Source organism: Phalacrocorax aristotelis, chromosome 5 (genome assembly GCF_949628215.1).
Source record: "Phalacrocorax aristotelis chromosome 5, bGulAri2.1, whole genome shotgun sequence".
Taxonomy (NCBI): domain Eukaryota; kingdom Metazoa; phylum Chordata; class Aves; order Suliformes; family Phalacrocoracidae; genus Phalacrocorax; species Phalacrocorax aristotelis.
The window spans coordinates 58,199,553-58,215,117 of NC_134280.1; the positions used below are offsets into that span (position 1 = coordinate 58,199,553).

At 43.2% G+C, this 15,565-nt stretch overlaps 1 protein-coding gene across 7 annotated transcripts in view; it reads right to left on the reverse strand.

Annotated features, from left to right (window-relative positions):
- Positions 1-15,565, reverse strand: part of DENND2B (DENN domain containing 2B) — a 185,394-nt gene that overhangs the window by 7,420 nt on the left and 162,409 nt on the right. The window lies entirely within an intron of this gene.

A 15,565-nucleotide genomic window follows, 5' to 3' on the forward strand; every position in this document is an offset into this window, starting at 1 on the left:
AAATCAGCCCCTGCATCCTCTCGTGCGTGCTATTCCCACGCTAGGGGAGGCTTCGGGCTCCCGCCCAGGATGCTGGTTTCTCTTCCAGAGCTTTCCCGGTAGCTGGCTGGGGCAAGGCAGCAGCTGAATGCAGCAAGCGGCCATGGGGGTTGCATCTTGCAGTAGGACCCTGCTCTGCTCTGCCAGTGTCACCACGGGTCACGCCATCCCCCTCATCAGCACCTTGGCCTGTGCTTTTTAAGGCTCTGAATGCAGTTTTTCAAAATTCAGCCTCAGAAAATCTTTCCCTGTGAGACGTCTCAGGCTGACCCCCATGAAGCACTCGCTCTGAACTTTCAGTCCACAGAATTGCCCGCTACCCTTCCTCCTGGACATTGCTCATGCAGAGGGCAGCGGGGGTTCCACACGCTGTTACCAAACTCTTGCTTGTGCCAAGTGCCTGTGTCTCTTCCATAGCTGGAAAGATTTGTAATTAGAAAGGATACACATCTTTCACTTCAGTGTGAGGTTTTTACATTTTGTAAGGTCAAATTCAGAGGTGATGGATATAAGGGAACCCCCAGTTTAAATCTCTAAAATACGGTTCAGATCCTTTTAAAAGGGTATTATTCATGAGAAGCATGTTTGGTAAATTAAAAAGAACGTCCTACCCTCGGGAACCAAGTCTACTCCAGTTTTTCCTTTCAAGATATGCAACTGACACACTGTCCTACTGTTTATGAGAAATAAGAAGTACGCTAAGATGATTTCTTTTCTTTAAGGTGTGAGAAGCACGCAAAGTAAACCAACAGAATAGTCAAAGAAATCAGATTTTCAGAACGTTTTCAGTTTTCATAGTCCAAGGCACTTTTGGTAATACAGAGAGCTGGTTTTGAGAGTGGGCTTTTTCATTTGGTCTGTGCAGTTTTACAGGAATGCTGTATAATGTTCTAGCTGTCGTCCTACTGGAAAACACTTCTTACATTACCCATATGCAGGTGATTTTATACATGGGCACAAGAAACCAAACTGTTGTATGAGTCACACTCTAACGAGGAACATAAAACATCACCTACTTCAGAGGGGAAGCGTTACCAGAGTCGTGCGCAAGTGGGAGACGCGCTATGATGATCCCAGGGCTCCAGCCACACCCATACGACACGGGGCCGGCTGTGCCTGGGGTCCCAGCCCTACACCACTGAACTCATCCCGTTACCCTGTATTCATTCCAATAATTTGCATTTCGCTAAAACAAAATTAGTGACCTATTTCTAGAAAAACACTGAGTTTCAACTGATTTCAAAACACAGGCAATCCACCACTTCTTCCAGATTTTTTTCCATGGTTATCATCTTGTTAAAAATTATTTGGAATTTGCCTAAGTTTTGGTTCTTCCTGTGCCTTTTATTCACTAGATTAAAAAAAAACCTTCAGTGTTTGACCTTGTCCTCGTGAAAGTATTAATATGAGTTTCTACAGTCTTACTGAGACATTCTTAATCACTAATTTCTGACATTTACACTATAAGCCTATCAATAATTATAAGAAATTAGAAACATTTTTCCTTTACATTTACCAATATGCCACTTGATAAATCTTTTGAAATATGGGAAGGCTACATTATCATTAAAACACCTCTTGAAGAGATCTTTATCATGTTGTGAACAAAAGATGACAATGCTTCTTTCCCACTCAACATCAATATCTCTTCCTCTAGGCTATTTTGTTTTCCAAATAATTTTTTCATGATAGCCCATAGAAACTTTTCCTTATTGCATACTGGGCTGCAGAGGCACAAGGCTCAGACTAAGAGCCGAGGCACAGGAATTTCAGACACTACCATGACTCAGCCAAATTGTGACTGCTTACGAACATGGTTTAGGCCCATGTCAAAAGCAAATTAACAAGACTTAACTTTGATGTTAAAAGAACATTTAGTCCTTTAGGTAGGAGGACATCTTCTATCAAATTTTGGGTTGGTCAACCAACAAATAACCCCAAGTCTAGGCTATATTAATATCTAATCACAGCACAATTACCATATTCTGAGAAACACACATTGTCTGCTGCGGAGCAGTGAATGGACACTGCCCTGGCTGTGGGTAGCACTGCCGATGTAGATGCTAGTGCTGGATGCATCTGCTTCAGAGAACCATGGCTCGTTGTGTACTGCAAGTCACCAACTCACATGAAATGTTAAAGTCATACTCACTTACGCATACTACTCACATTGGAAATATTCCACAGATACACTGGATAATTCCCTTTTTTCTGTAATAGCCAAAAGTTATATTCTATCTTCCCTCTCTACCGTGTACAACATCTCACTGACCCAAGGGAGCCTCACACCCTGAGCATCTCCTAAGTTCAAGACTAAGCCTCTAGCAGAGACAAACATTTGCTGGCAAGACTCCGTGATCCTACCTTGCTACTCTCGTGCATCTCCACCGTCACTTTGGCATTTACATTGAAGGAGGGGAAGGTGAGAATATCCCTTCCCCTTCCTCCTCCTCTCCCAAGGGACAGACAAGTTTACTCGCCAGGAAGTGAGGCCAAGCCACACAGTGGCTCCTTCACCCCAGGGCTGGTGCCAGCTCTGTACGATGCTGACACTCTGGACCATGCACAGGACTGGGACAGATTGTCAGAATCTGGTCCCTCCGCTTCCTCGGATGGAGAAATGTAGCCAAAAATATAAATTCACGAAGAAGTGTTTCTACTGCCCGTGTTTACTTTTCCACAGCCTGTCAATGTTTCTCATTTCTCCCTGCTGGTTTAATTATGTCCACATTTGCTGAACTCGTTCATCTGCTCTATTAATGCATACATGCTCCAGCCAACAACTGCTCTGGGACTAAGTTACCTCTTTGACCCCTGTCCTCTCGTTTGCTCAGGAGAGTTTCCTCACACTAGAGGTTGGAATCTAGAGGCTCCATCCTTCCCAGGTGTAATACCTCAACTCAGATGGGTATTACACAGCCACATGCTTTGCCACAGGCCACAGCTGTGCTCTTCACTGATAGCTCCTACCCTTGTGCCATTGATAAACTGTGTAGCAAAACCATATACCTGACACTTCCTTCCTACACCTTTCAATGCCTCCCCAGGTCCTGGATTAACTCCAGTCTCTAAGAGAGAGAAGTCTGTGACAGTGGTCTGAGAGGTTTGCAGAGGACTCTGTAAAAGACTCTGGGAAAAGGCTACAGGGCTGAGGATTCAGCCCATCTCCCCTCCAGCACACATGGAGTGCAGAGGTGGAGAAGGACAAAGCAGAAAGCTTGAAAAGCATCAGGTAAAGAGAAAACAGAAATAGAAATTGTAGCAGACTGCTACAGTTTGGATGAAAGATGGAGTGCATGTAGGATTGCTGTTACTGTGCAGGCAGTAATCTGGAGCAGAACTATGCTGTGCCAGATACAATAAACACCTAAGCTCTGAAAAAAAATAATAAAAGTTTCTCTGGATGGATAAGAATAAATAAAAGCAGCACTTTTATTCAAGGTGGATAAGACTAAGTAATAGCATCAGGGACAAAACAGAAATGAAAACATATCACTATTTTAAGTGACAGTCTCCATACCCCAGCTGTCTCTCTGTAATCAGCTCCTGCAGTATTCCTGCAGAAGGTCAGCTTCCAAAGCAAGTCCTTGAGGATACCTGGCCTGTCAGAAGAGCTGGCTGACAACAGGGAGATACTACCACTTTCTCCCTGCTCCACAATGTGGGTGCTCAGCTCCAACACCCCCTTGACACCCAGGCACCCTTCTGAGGCTGTGTGCACCCAGAGCCCCAGATGAATGGCTTGTGCTTCACTCCCGGAGCTGCTGTGCTGTGAGGGCACGTGTTTCGTTAACACAGATACCGCCAGCTACTCACCAAACAGAGCAGGGAGGAGTAAAATGAGAATTCAAGAAAGTCTTTGATACAATGGTGCAGGACATCTCTAGGTTTTCTAGACAGTGTGAAAGTGTCAGACATGATAGGGTTTCTTCCCATGCGGAATTATTGCTGATTGTTTCTCTGGTACCACTCTAGGACATTTAAAAGGCAAAAAAAATCTTCAACTCTTCTCTTTTGACTCAAACCAAAGAAATTACATGTTTTTGCAGTTTTTTAGCAAGAAGACCTGCCCCGTGAACATTTCAAAATAAAATCACATGAGTCATTGCTAGAGGAAAAGAGATCATGGCAATGGAACCATCTGACTGCACAGCCGCAGCCCCAAGTTGAGGAATGTGCAAGCACACGCACTCAGGAACAACAGGCACATTCAGAGGCACAGCACTGGATGCAGAGAGGGTGGGGAGGGGGCTGGGGCAGAAGACGACTGCAGGAAGCAAATGGGATAATCTTCTCACCAGGAACAACATGAAGCAATAAATACTTTTGTGCTTGTAAACTAATACTGAAGCAAAGCTGATATGGAGATTATTCTGAGAAGCAAAGCTGTCACAGGTAACATCACTGCTGATTAGGGATTAAAGGATACCTTTGTGTGTTCATGTATAAGGACTGCAATTACTGTTGGGTTTGGAAGACCTGTGTACTTGTAGGATTGCTTTCATTTGTAAGGCACTGTTTTCACATGATCAGGATTAAAAATGTAACTTGTTTTCACTGACATTTTTAAGCTTGTGTGTCTGCCTCTGGATAACTTTTGTTTTCCAATTTTAGGCAAAATTATGTAGAATCATAAAGTAATTCAGGTGGGAAGAGGCCTTAGGAAGCCAGTTGATCCAACCCCCTGCTTGGCATCAGATCAGTTTGCTTCCAAAGCCAGATAGAAAAAATATGTTATTTTGTTATATAAAACATCTTTGCTGCACTTTTCTGTGAAAGGGTGGCATGCTCTCATGGCAAGGACTTGAAGAGAGGCAGGAGGGGATGGCCTGTGTGCCAAGGACATCTACTAGTGATGCCTACACTTGCTCTGATTTGATTATGTTAGAAGCCGTCTTAAAAGGATAATTCTGTGCACCCTAAAAAGAGACTTACTTAGCTACTGATTTCTTCAGGATAAATTGTTCGCGCTAAGCAGCACCTTCCTTTCCATTGTAGCCCAAGGCTACAGAAAAATGGGAGGCTCAGCTTAGAGAGGAAGATCATCTTCATCTTGCGGGGAACCCTAGGAAAGGGAAGGGAAGGACGGGGAGGAGGCAGGATTAAATGCAGAGGGGTAAAAATAAAACCTGTGAGGCAGAACTGGGAGGGGAGGAAGAAAAAATCAGTGTGGCAAGCAGGTGAAAAGGAAACGTGAACTGAGGGCAAAGAGACTGGGATGCAAAACTAAGGGACAAGACAGTGACTAGCTGGGCTGAATGACTCAAGGATGAGGGAAAACAATTTAATATGAACATGGATAAAGCTCTGTCACACACATGTGGCCAAATTATTATGTCCCTGTGAAACTTGTTCCTCCCAGTTGCTATAGGCAGATGGAAGGACTGCAAGCCTGTCTGATGCCAATTACCGATCCTTGTTCAGTACCAGAGTTGCCAAGAGGGGCTGCAGCTGCAGGAGGGAAGGTCAGACACTGGTGTAGCTGAAAGTGTGTGACAGAGGCTTGAAGCCCACTCGTGGGACAGATGTAAAGCAAATAACAACCAGTGCTCATACACTTCAGCCACTTCTGTGCTGCTTCCCCCTTGCCCCACTATGCACAGCCTGCTGATAAGCAGGCAGACACAAATCCACAGTTTCCATCAGGAATAACTTTCAAACTGAAAAAAACAAGTTTCCTCCAAAGGCTATATTTACCTGTATGCAAGAGACAGAAGATTATGGTCAAAACAAACACCAGAATTTGTGCTCAGCTTATTGCTGTGTGACCCAAATTAATTCTAATACAGTAATTCATCTGGACACCGATAGAAAAATTAATGTTAATGATTACAGAGCAGCAGGAGTTATAGTCAGTTCATGCCTGGCTTCACCAATTAAAACGAAGCATGAGTGGACAGGCAAAATACTGTTCTAGGCTTTGATTCAGTGAAGTATTGTAGCATAAGTTTCAGCCTTAATTTACTTTCATTGTGCTGGAATCCTTTGCTGAAATGAAGCCTCAAATACCTTTTGTTTTTCCACTTCTATTTTAATCAGATCAGTCTGCAAGTACACACGTAAGATGCGATAGCCCCTTTGAACCATGAGTACTCGGACTGCTGTGGAAAAGAGTGCTGTCTAAATGGTTGTAAAGTCAGCTTCTCTCATCAGCAACTTAAGTTCCAGCTTCTGAAATTTGAACAATTTTTTACTTTTATAGAACACCTTCAGGGTAAAAGCAAACTACAGAGAATCCTTCACGTCTTTATAAGGTGGTTTGGAAGTCAACTCTGTAATTTTTAAGCTATTAAATAATTAAAATTTAATTTTAATATATTATTAACATATTTATTAACTTTTAGTAATGCAAATTACTTTTTAATTAAATAATTAGATTTCCACCTCCTGGACTGAGAATCCCCTGTGGCAGAATCTTTCTGTAAAGGCCCCACCTCTGTGTAGGGGTTCACAGGGAGGAGGACTTCTCTGCTGCTGCTGAGGTACCTCTCCTCACCTGATATTCACGTAAATCTGTGAAAACCTGGGTAGCTGCAGGAAGCTCAGGTCAGAGTGGTTGATATGTGACTTGAAAGAGGGTTCTGAACTTTCTGAAGTTCTTGCTACTAGATCTGACCTTTCTCTAGAACAGTCAGTGAGATGTTTAAAATCAAAGTAGTGGGTGCATATTACATGGAAAATTGAGTGAGTTTAGGCTGTAAAAGCCAGAGTAATATTTTGCATTGTGATTTATTTTTTAAAGCAAACACTTAAGTAAGAGGTAAACTAAGAGTCATGACATGAGGTCTTTAGTAGTTGGCCTAAAGTATGCAGCTAATACTGTATCTCTGGTCAATAGCCAACATCATTCTTTTCAGGAAATATGGGCATATCTGTATGTGCATATTTTAGATTACTACAAGGATCATAGTGATCCAAGTCCATTTGTGCCAACTCAAAAGCAGCAGCCAGTTCTGAACATTTCCTAACAATCATTACACACACTACAACAAATATTGCTACAGTCGATCTCTGCAACTGGGTAAAGAGCTCTCTAAAGCACAAATGAGAGATCTCCCCTGTCTGTTATGGACTGCAACATATATTACCCAGTCTTAGCAGTGAGCTAATGACTCACTCGTAGTCCAGAATCAGGTGAAAATCCCTCACTCTGCACAGGAGCTTGACAAAGGAAAAATATTATTCAAGAGTTGAATGTTTTCCGGGGTGGGTGACTGATATAGCAAACCGGGAGCACTGCTATGCACCTTGCCCATCAGCCACCAGGGTCTATCCGCTGCTTCCTCGCCTCCCAAGCCAGGCTTCCACCACGTGGCAATCAGCAGCCTGATGCAGAAGTGAGAACCTAACCGTGCTTTTGCCAGGGGTGAAAAGCAGAGTCATGTCACGGTGGCTCCTCTAATTTGAATGCTGACACATTTGCTGCAAGTGAGCTTTGTGAGTGCAAACAAGGCCTCAGCGATAACACTGGCAGGGAGAGGGGGGCACAGATTGTGGAGGAAATGCATATTTTCCACATCACGTCAGCCCAATTATCAGTTATCGTCCTTTGCAGAATCTTTTTAACTGTGCTTACTTACAAGAGTGTAGCTACTTAACCCTCACACGCCTCAAATGGTGGGTTTTTCCCCCGTGAAAACAAGCCAAACCCAAACCTTGTTTTGCAAGAAATTAGTCACACTTCAGGTTTTATCTGGTGCTTTCTACAGTGCAGTCTGGGAAAAGCCAAGGTTGTAAAATTCTCATAAAGGAATCACAATATGGCCTCACCTATCTGGTGAAAGCAGTGCTGCAGTTCCTTATCAGTGGGCACCGGTGATGCAGGTAATTTTGGGACACACTCCAGTGACTACTGAAGATGAGTTACAGACAGCTCAGGCACCAATTCCTCTGTGCTATGGATGATTCCAGGGAAGGAGTTTTTTATGATAAACACAGTGGTTACAATCCAGTTTCTGGACTTGTGTTCTCTGACTTTAATTCATGGAGCCATGGTTTGCCACGCTGCTGTGTCAACAAGTACAGTTCATGAAGCAGACTTGCCCAACAGTTTGCGTCATTGTCTGTGTCTTTTTTCTGGTCCCTCCTTACCATATTTTACAGAAAATTGAGTTGGCAACATCTTCATCCATGAACTCTTCTCTGATCACATCCCCTTTAGCTTAAGCTTGCAACATCCTCTCTTCTCTTGTGCTATCTTATCCTATCAGTATGGTTGCATCAGCAGCCTCACTGTAATTACCCGAGCACATCCCCACAGCACATTACAAGTATACCAGGCAATGTGGAGCAGAAGGGGCCTGTCACAGTGCTTGCCTGTCCTTTCATTGCTCCCCCATGAAAGTTTGTTCAGAAGCACGCGGGCACAAAAGCTTTTCTTTCACTGTAGATGTCCCATCATACCAGAACAGAGAGCATCACAGAACTTCAGGTCATACTTTGATACATGAGACACTGTGCTAAGATACATGCTAAGAACAAGGAACTTAAATTTTAGTCTTTTCTAAGATGACAACAAAGAGACCAAAGGTTATACCTGTGGTGCTCCTGGCAGCCCATGTTTTTATGCAGGAGGGCTGCTGCAGCAATCTGTACCCAACTGCAGTTTACGATCAATGGCTTAAGAAATGAGCGGGTATGTTACAATGCCGTAGTGCAGCCCGGAGACAACATCAGGAACAGCCAGCACTGTAGCTGTCTGCTCTGCTGGGATGTAGACTCCTAGCTAAACAGAGATGGACTGAAATACGATGTGCTCTCAAGGATTCATATTTTACAGCCACTGGATTTGCCAGTTAGTTAAAGTAATTCAGATTTTCAGTATTTCATGATTACACAACCTGTTAGGGGATATTATCAAGGAAGAAGTAAGTGTGGAGTTCATTTTGACTATACAGGAGGCTTTCTTTTTGTTTTTCATCCAAAGTTATCATAACTTTACACAAATTAGTAAACTATTTTACTTCATTAAGAGCTGCACTTTCAGAATCCAGCTCCCACCTCCTGAACACCTGAGTGACAGACAGTATGAGGTCCCACAGATAACCTGCAAAGCACAACCCTGGCTCATGGCACAGACCAAAGTTGCATCACATGGAGCTGAGAGCTGCAGACCAGAGAATACGCTGTCAGGAGATCTCTCTCTCTCTTGGAGAATAGCTTTTATGTACTTAATTTAAAAGAAAGCAGAGAAAAGTTGATTAAAGGGGAATGTGGTCTTAACAAAGGCATTATTTTTGCTCCCATAACACTTGCACATAAGAGAAACACATGAGAGCCCCTGGAGAAAGAGATATGCAAAGTGTCCTTCAGAACAAGGATTTGGCTTTTCAAGCAACTGGCATTCAACCATACTTCCCACAAACCTAAAGCAAACGGGATTTTTGGCAAAAAGTCACTGCTTTGACACATCAGCCACCTGCCCAAACTTTGTCAGGTGGTTATAAGAAAAAAATCCAACATTTCAAAGTGGAAAGTTATCCTCAGTGCCCACAAAGTTATCCAGTCCCTTCCTGCAGTACAGTTTCTTAGCAAAATCCATAACAAAAGTGGTTCTGGCCCAGGTGCTCCAAAGGAGTGTTAACTACTTGTTCTTTCCACACTGGGACCTTTGCTCCCACCACTCCTTGTTAATGTTCTCACTGGTTGTTTTAAATTTGCAGGCAATCATTGTACTATTAACAACATGACAGCTGTAAAGTAGATGAAGAATTTTTCTAGGTAGTAACAAAGAAGGAGAAAAACAATCCCAGCCCCTTAATCCTTCTTGTTCAAAAGCTGAAAAGAGGGAATCTGTCTAAATCCCCTTGCATGGAGCTAGAAGCTGAGTTGGGAAAATGTTGCAATTTACTGCCGTATGGTTATTGTGCCAATAAGAAATTCAGAAGAGAATTACCAAACAACATGGTCATCTTCTTATCTCATTCCCTTTCATGGGGAAGGGGAAGGGAGAAGGAATTTTGTTGTGCTAACACACGTGCTTTTACCTTTCAAGCTGCACATTGGCAGATTTTACAAGTGTTATGGTGTGACAGACTACGGGAAAGGAGCATTCCCAGGCGGCAGGTGAGCCTGATCAGGCCTATCATTGCTGTGATTAGTTTGTAAGAATTAGATCCTACTTTTGTTAATAAAAAACAAACAATAAGGAAATAGGGAATGAGTTTTCACTTTAATAATCTGCCCAAAAGTTTAGCTACTCTTACTTTTCCACTTGACCTTGCTACAGGGCTGAGGAACAATAGTTTACTCTTACAACTAAAACATTGCTGCTTATCTCCTATTTAAATTTGCACAGTTTATCTTGAGCTACAAGATCATGCTATGATTTTGTCTGCTAGGTTAAAGGATCCCTAATTCTGTTTCTCTAGGTAGGCGCTGAGAGAGGGGGACCAGGCTGCCTCTCAGCTGCTAACTGTGCTGCTTTCTAGCATGGCCGCACAACTCCCAAAACAACAGATTCAAATATGAGGGCAAGCGTCAAGCTCCCCAAACATCCCAGGCGTAACACATACAACCCTAAGCAGTCTCTGTCGTGAGATTAGGGAAATGCAGTTGTTTGTTCTGAAAGCCTTTGCCCTTGAATACAAGTACACTCTGCTCCCCTTTTGCTCCACAAAGTTAACAGAGACATGCCTGTGGGATGACTTCCCCCAGTATTTACATATTTACGCTTCTGTCCTGTATTAGTCAGTGTTTCTGTCTGGAGCCCATAACCTTTGGTCAGGTCTAGGATCCGCCTGGAGTTTCTACAGTTGCGCTGGAAGACAGATTCCTCGTGGAAGTCCAGGATACTTAGGGGAGAGGTAGGGAGGTTTTTATCCTTAATGGGATAAAAGTTTTTTGTCCTTAACAGGATAAAGTCTTCCCACCTCATAGGTGCCTAGCTTCTGCTTGCAACAGCACCTCTTGACTTCATGGGGTGAGCGCTGCAGAGGAGGGTTTCAGGGGGCTGCAGCACACCAGGTGACAGATTGCTGGTCTGTGTTGGGCCAGGAGATATGTGCTGGTAGAGGGGCAGAGAAACGTGGAGGGAAAAACTCTCCTTGGGAAGCCAAAGTAATCTGTGGCCACCCCTAAGGGAGGAGTACATTGATGGGCAGGGGCTTTAGCTGCACTGAAGTTCACTGTCATCCAACATTGCCTCGGCCTTATTCCCTCAGATCTCCCTTGCCCAAACATAAAAACTTGTGCATTTATTCACAAATTTACAATATCTCATGAGATATTGTAAATTCAGCTGGCTCACACCTAAGGATAATGCATGGCAGACACCTTTCAGTGGCAACACCCCTGAAGTGTGCCCATCCCACTGCTCCTGTTGATCCCTGGCCCCAGCACCCTGCTCTGCCCCTCTCCCAGCACAGAGGCTCCTGGTGTGACCTAGCTAAAGGACCCATCTGGTTTGGAGAAACTCTGCAAAATGTGTAATTCCTATTGTGGCTGGCCCAGCACAGCCTCCTGGGTGAGAGAGAGTGTAGCACAGGGCAGGAGCAAACAAGGGGAGCAGGAGGGAGGATTTCCTGAGCTGGCACCGCCACTTAGAGAAACGCCTGGCTCACCTTCGCCTTGGGGTGCATTTCCAAGTTCACCTATATGGTTTAGCAGCATAAAACCCACTGCTGTCAACAGAGGTTTTTCCCTTGGGGCCCATGCTCCTGCTTCACTTAGAAATAGCTGAAATACCTCATATAAAAACAAAATTCACAACAATGAAAAGTTATTTTGGCTTCTACAAAAGCAGGGACTCTACAGAAGCCTTTCACAGTCCCTAAAGCTTCAGAAAGGCCACTGAAGGGAATATTCTAGGATTTAGATCCACAGTGAAAGGCAAGCCTTATCCAAACACTCCCACTGACTCTGGCTGGCGTTGGACTGGACCCACAAGTGAAATGTAAGCAGAATACAGTCAGAGTCCTTCACAATATAGTGGATTACAGCAAGCATGGGTTTTATTTAGAAAAAATGGGGTTATAACAAAGCAACATTGAGATGCCCAAGGCCTTTCTTTCCCCTTCTCCAAACGTTCAGGAAAAAAAGCAAAGAGACTGTTCTCACACACATGGATACATCACTTCCCCAGCAAATTTGTTTCCCCAGCATAAAACTGAAAGAAACAGAGAAGTATCTTTCTTTCAATGCTTGCTTTCGATTTATTTTTTGTTGCTACCTTTGTGCCTGCAGCAACACCAATGTTCCCTGAGCCCCAGAACCCACTGAGTTTGCATCTGCTGCCTAGCCTTTCAAACCCCAGAGGACTGCACTAGAGAAGCTCTCCCTTTGCAGCTGGCAGTCATGGGATTGTTTCAGAGTTGGGATGAACAGCCAGAATGCTGGAAACATAAATAAGGGCTCCCAGCTGGGATGGTGATTGGAACTGGGATGGGACATACCATCTCAGTTGGCTTTTAGCAGATGTTTAAGGAATTGGAGCTTTAGGTTACCTCTTTATAAGTTATTATCATTATTCTTCTGAGTTTCTCTATTGTTATCTTTATTTCTCTGTTGTCTTCTTGACTACTCATGGAAAGCAAAATACTGAAAGGTCATTGGCAGATTTAGAGTCATTTTTGAAGGTGAGCAAATAGCCACAGGGAAATCCCAATTCACCCAATTTCAAGCAGAAAAAATATATAAGCAACTTATTGGGGAAAAAACCCCAAACTTAACTGCACGTATCTAACCAAGGCAACCTCACAGTCCTGTCATTCAAAATTTTACTATTGTTTCCTCATTGCTGGTAACATCACTTTCTGTATTGAAAAACAGCAACTTCTTCCGTGCAGAGGACTATAAATTTTCACAATCTGGGCACTATAAGAACCATAAATAACAATTTATTGAATGAATCTCACTTCCCTAGGCATGACTTCCCCAAACTTGTATAATGTGTGAAATCATTTATTGCTTGGAGACCTCTTAAACAGGCAGCCACAAAAGCCCATTACATCTCATTGTTTGAAGCCCAAACTTCAACATCATTTATTTCTAAGCTATTTTTTGCGTACATGCAGAAATCAAACCCTTGTAAAATCTTTTTAATTTCCTGCTCTCATTCTTTGGGCCCACAGACTGGACCTGTAAGGTATTTCACTTCTTTTTTTTTTTCCACATTACTGGTAAACTCCTTCAGTTTCAGCTGTGATGCCCATAAACAAAATTCATGTCAGAAAAGGCAAAGCTTCCAAGACAGACAGTTATTAGCTCAAAGCCAGAGTGTTTCATTTTAGACTTCATCCCCATTTAAACCATGAAAACCTCAGTAAGTATTGAATTTAAATCCACTGTCACTTTCTCCAGGCCTTTGTCAGAGGACTCATTATTAGTTTCTATTTTACAGTACCTCCTAGATCCCCATGCTGAGAGGGGCCACACTGTATCAAGTAGAGCTGTGTGCACACACAGAGCAAGAAGTAGTCTCCATCCTGGAGCGTTTAGGATCCCAGACAGACCAGACAAGATAAGAAAGAGGAGCTATGTTCCCAGCATGTGTCATGCAGCAGGTCAGAGGGTTCAGAAGGAGAGCTCAGGGTTCACAAGTCTTAAACCAGGTCCTTATGTACCACATCAGATTTTATCATACTCTTTTTAAACAAAGCAAAGTATACGTACATAATAAAGGATACATGGGGGTATAATAAAGCATATGAATATAAACATTTTCATAAGAAAGGTTCTGTCCCTTCTTACAGGAGCAACAACAAAACCTCATAAGCTTCTTGGATCCATTCCTTTCTTCTTGGTCCTTTCCTTTCTCAAAGTATGTGCTAATGGCCCCTAACCCAGTAGCTCGCTCTCACAACAGAAACAACAGTTCACCGGAGAACAGTTTTTGCAGGCGAGCACAATGTTTGGTTATGTGTTTACCAGAAGGGATCTTTATCACTTCTGGTTCCTGTTGGTCCTGGTGGCCTTTTCCTGTGTGCCAAAAGGGAGAGCAGCAGTGCTTTGCCTGTAAGCAGGACTCTCTTATCCTCTGCTCTGCAGCCTGTAGGACTATCTATCAGGAGAAAGGTAATTGCATGGGCAGCCTGAACTGTTAGCTTCCAGTCAGGCTTGCAAAATCTATATGGTTTCCTGGTGAACTCCTGGGTTACCATGAGCCATCAGCATCAGCAGCATGACTGTTTTCTAAGCCAAGCTGCCTTAAGCCTGTCAAAGTAGGTTTAATTGTTGCTTCTTTTCTCTGAACAGTGCCCAGAAGCGTTATATGACATTGGCTATGTCAGCTGTCCCAGAGAAGCATTTCAGGGAATGGATGCTTTCTGTCCCAGCCCTCACAGCTAAGGATGTTTCCTGCAGCAAGCCATCCGTGTGGTACTGTGCCTGCAGTCCATGGATCGAGGCTCACAGTACTTTGCCAAACCAGGTCAACATTACAAAAGGAGTAATTGGGAACTCCAAGGCAGAGCAACTGTTGGCGGCAGCACAGCCCTCATTTTTTCTGTACCATTTCTGTGATTTTCCACTCAAAGCATTGTGCCATTTGAAGAAACACAGACCTGTGTCATTCTGAGTTACAGTCAGACTTGTGGGTGCCACTAATTCTACTAAATTAATGGTAAAATAGAAACAAGACAGATATAATTAAGCATGCTGTAGAAAAAGAGTCAGAAGGATCACACCCACAGTATTTTCAAAAGCCACCTGCCCCAATATTAATGGCGTGACTCGCATATCTACTAAAATACTGCAGAAACCCTGGACTAGCCACATAATTCTCACCAGGAGTTTATGTGAAATTAAGTCATCCCAAATGGTCCTTCAAAATAAAGGTTACTGACAAAGGAAGGGATGAAATAAAATGTTCCTGTTGTTCTAGACAACAAAAATGACTGCTAAGGAAGTAACTTTATAACCTGAGAAGGGTCTGCAGCTTTAAGAAATTCTCCCCTAAAGGTTGTAAAGCTTTTACTATGCAAAGTATTTTTGCTATTATATACACTGGCGGCCACTAAGTGCAGCTATTTTTTCTGGCGGTCATTCAGAGAAGTTCAGGGCTGATAAAGTGTTTAACAGAGTTTGTTTGGGTAGATCCATCTGTGTTTTTAACCACCCATACAGTCTTTTCTGTCCTTTTAAAAGATGCTGGCTGTTCCTGAGTCCAATAAATTATGGTCTTTATTTTTATTTGCCATCTTTTATTATTTATCATGCCACAGCAAAGCAAGTCATTTTTACAATGCCCACACTTTTCTATATGGATTACACAAGCATCTAAAAAAGGGATGATTCTTTGCTGTGAGGCAGGGGTGCAGTCTACACAGAGCTCCCATTTCCTTGGTAGAGGCCATGTGGAGTTGTGACCTGTGGCTCTCAGTCCTTACAACTTGGGGTGAGTTCATGCCTCAGAGGAACCAAGGAGGGGAGGTTGCAATCAGAGGGCAGGGAAGTAAGACGTATGTTGAAAGGATGTAGCAAGGAGCCCAAGATGGAACTTCAGAAAGGAAATGTTTTCAGGTCATGATAGCACCAGGAAAAATATCCTAACTAGGTGGGTTGGACCGTAATAGCATTCTTAACACTC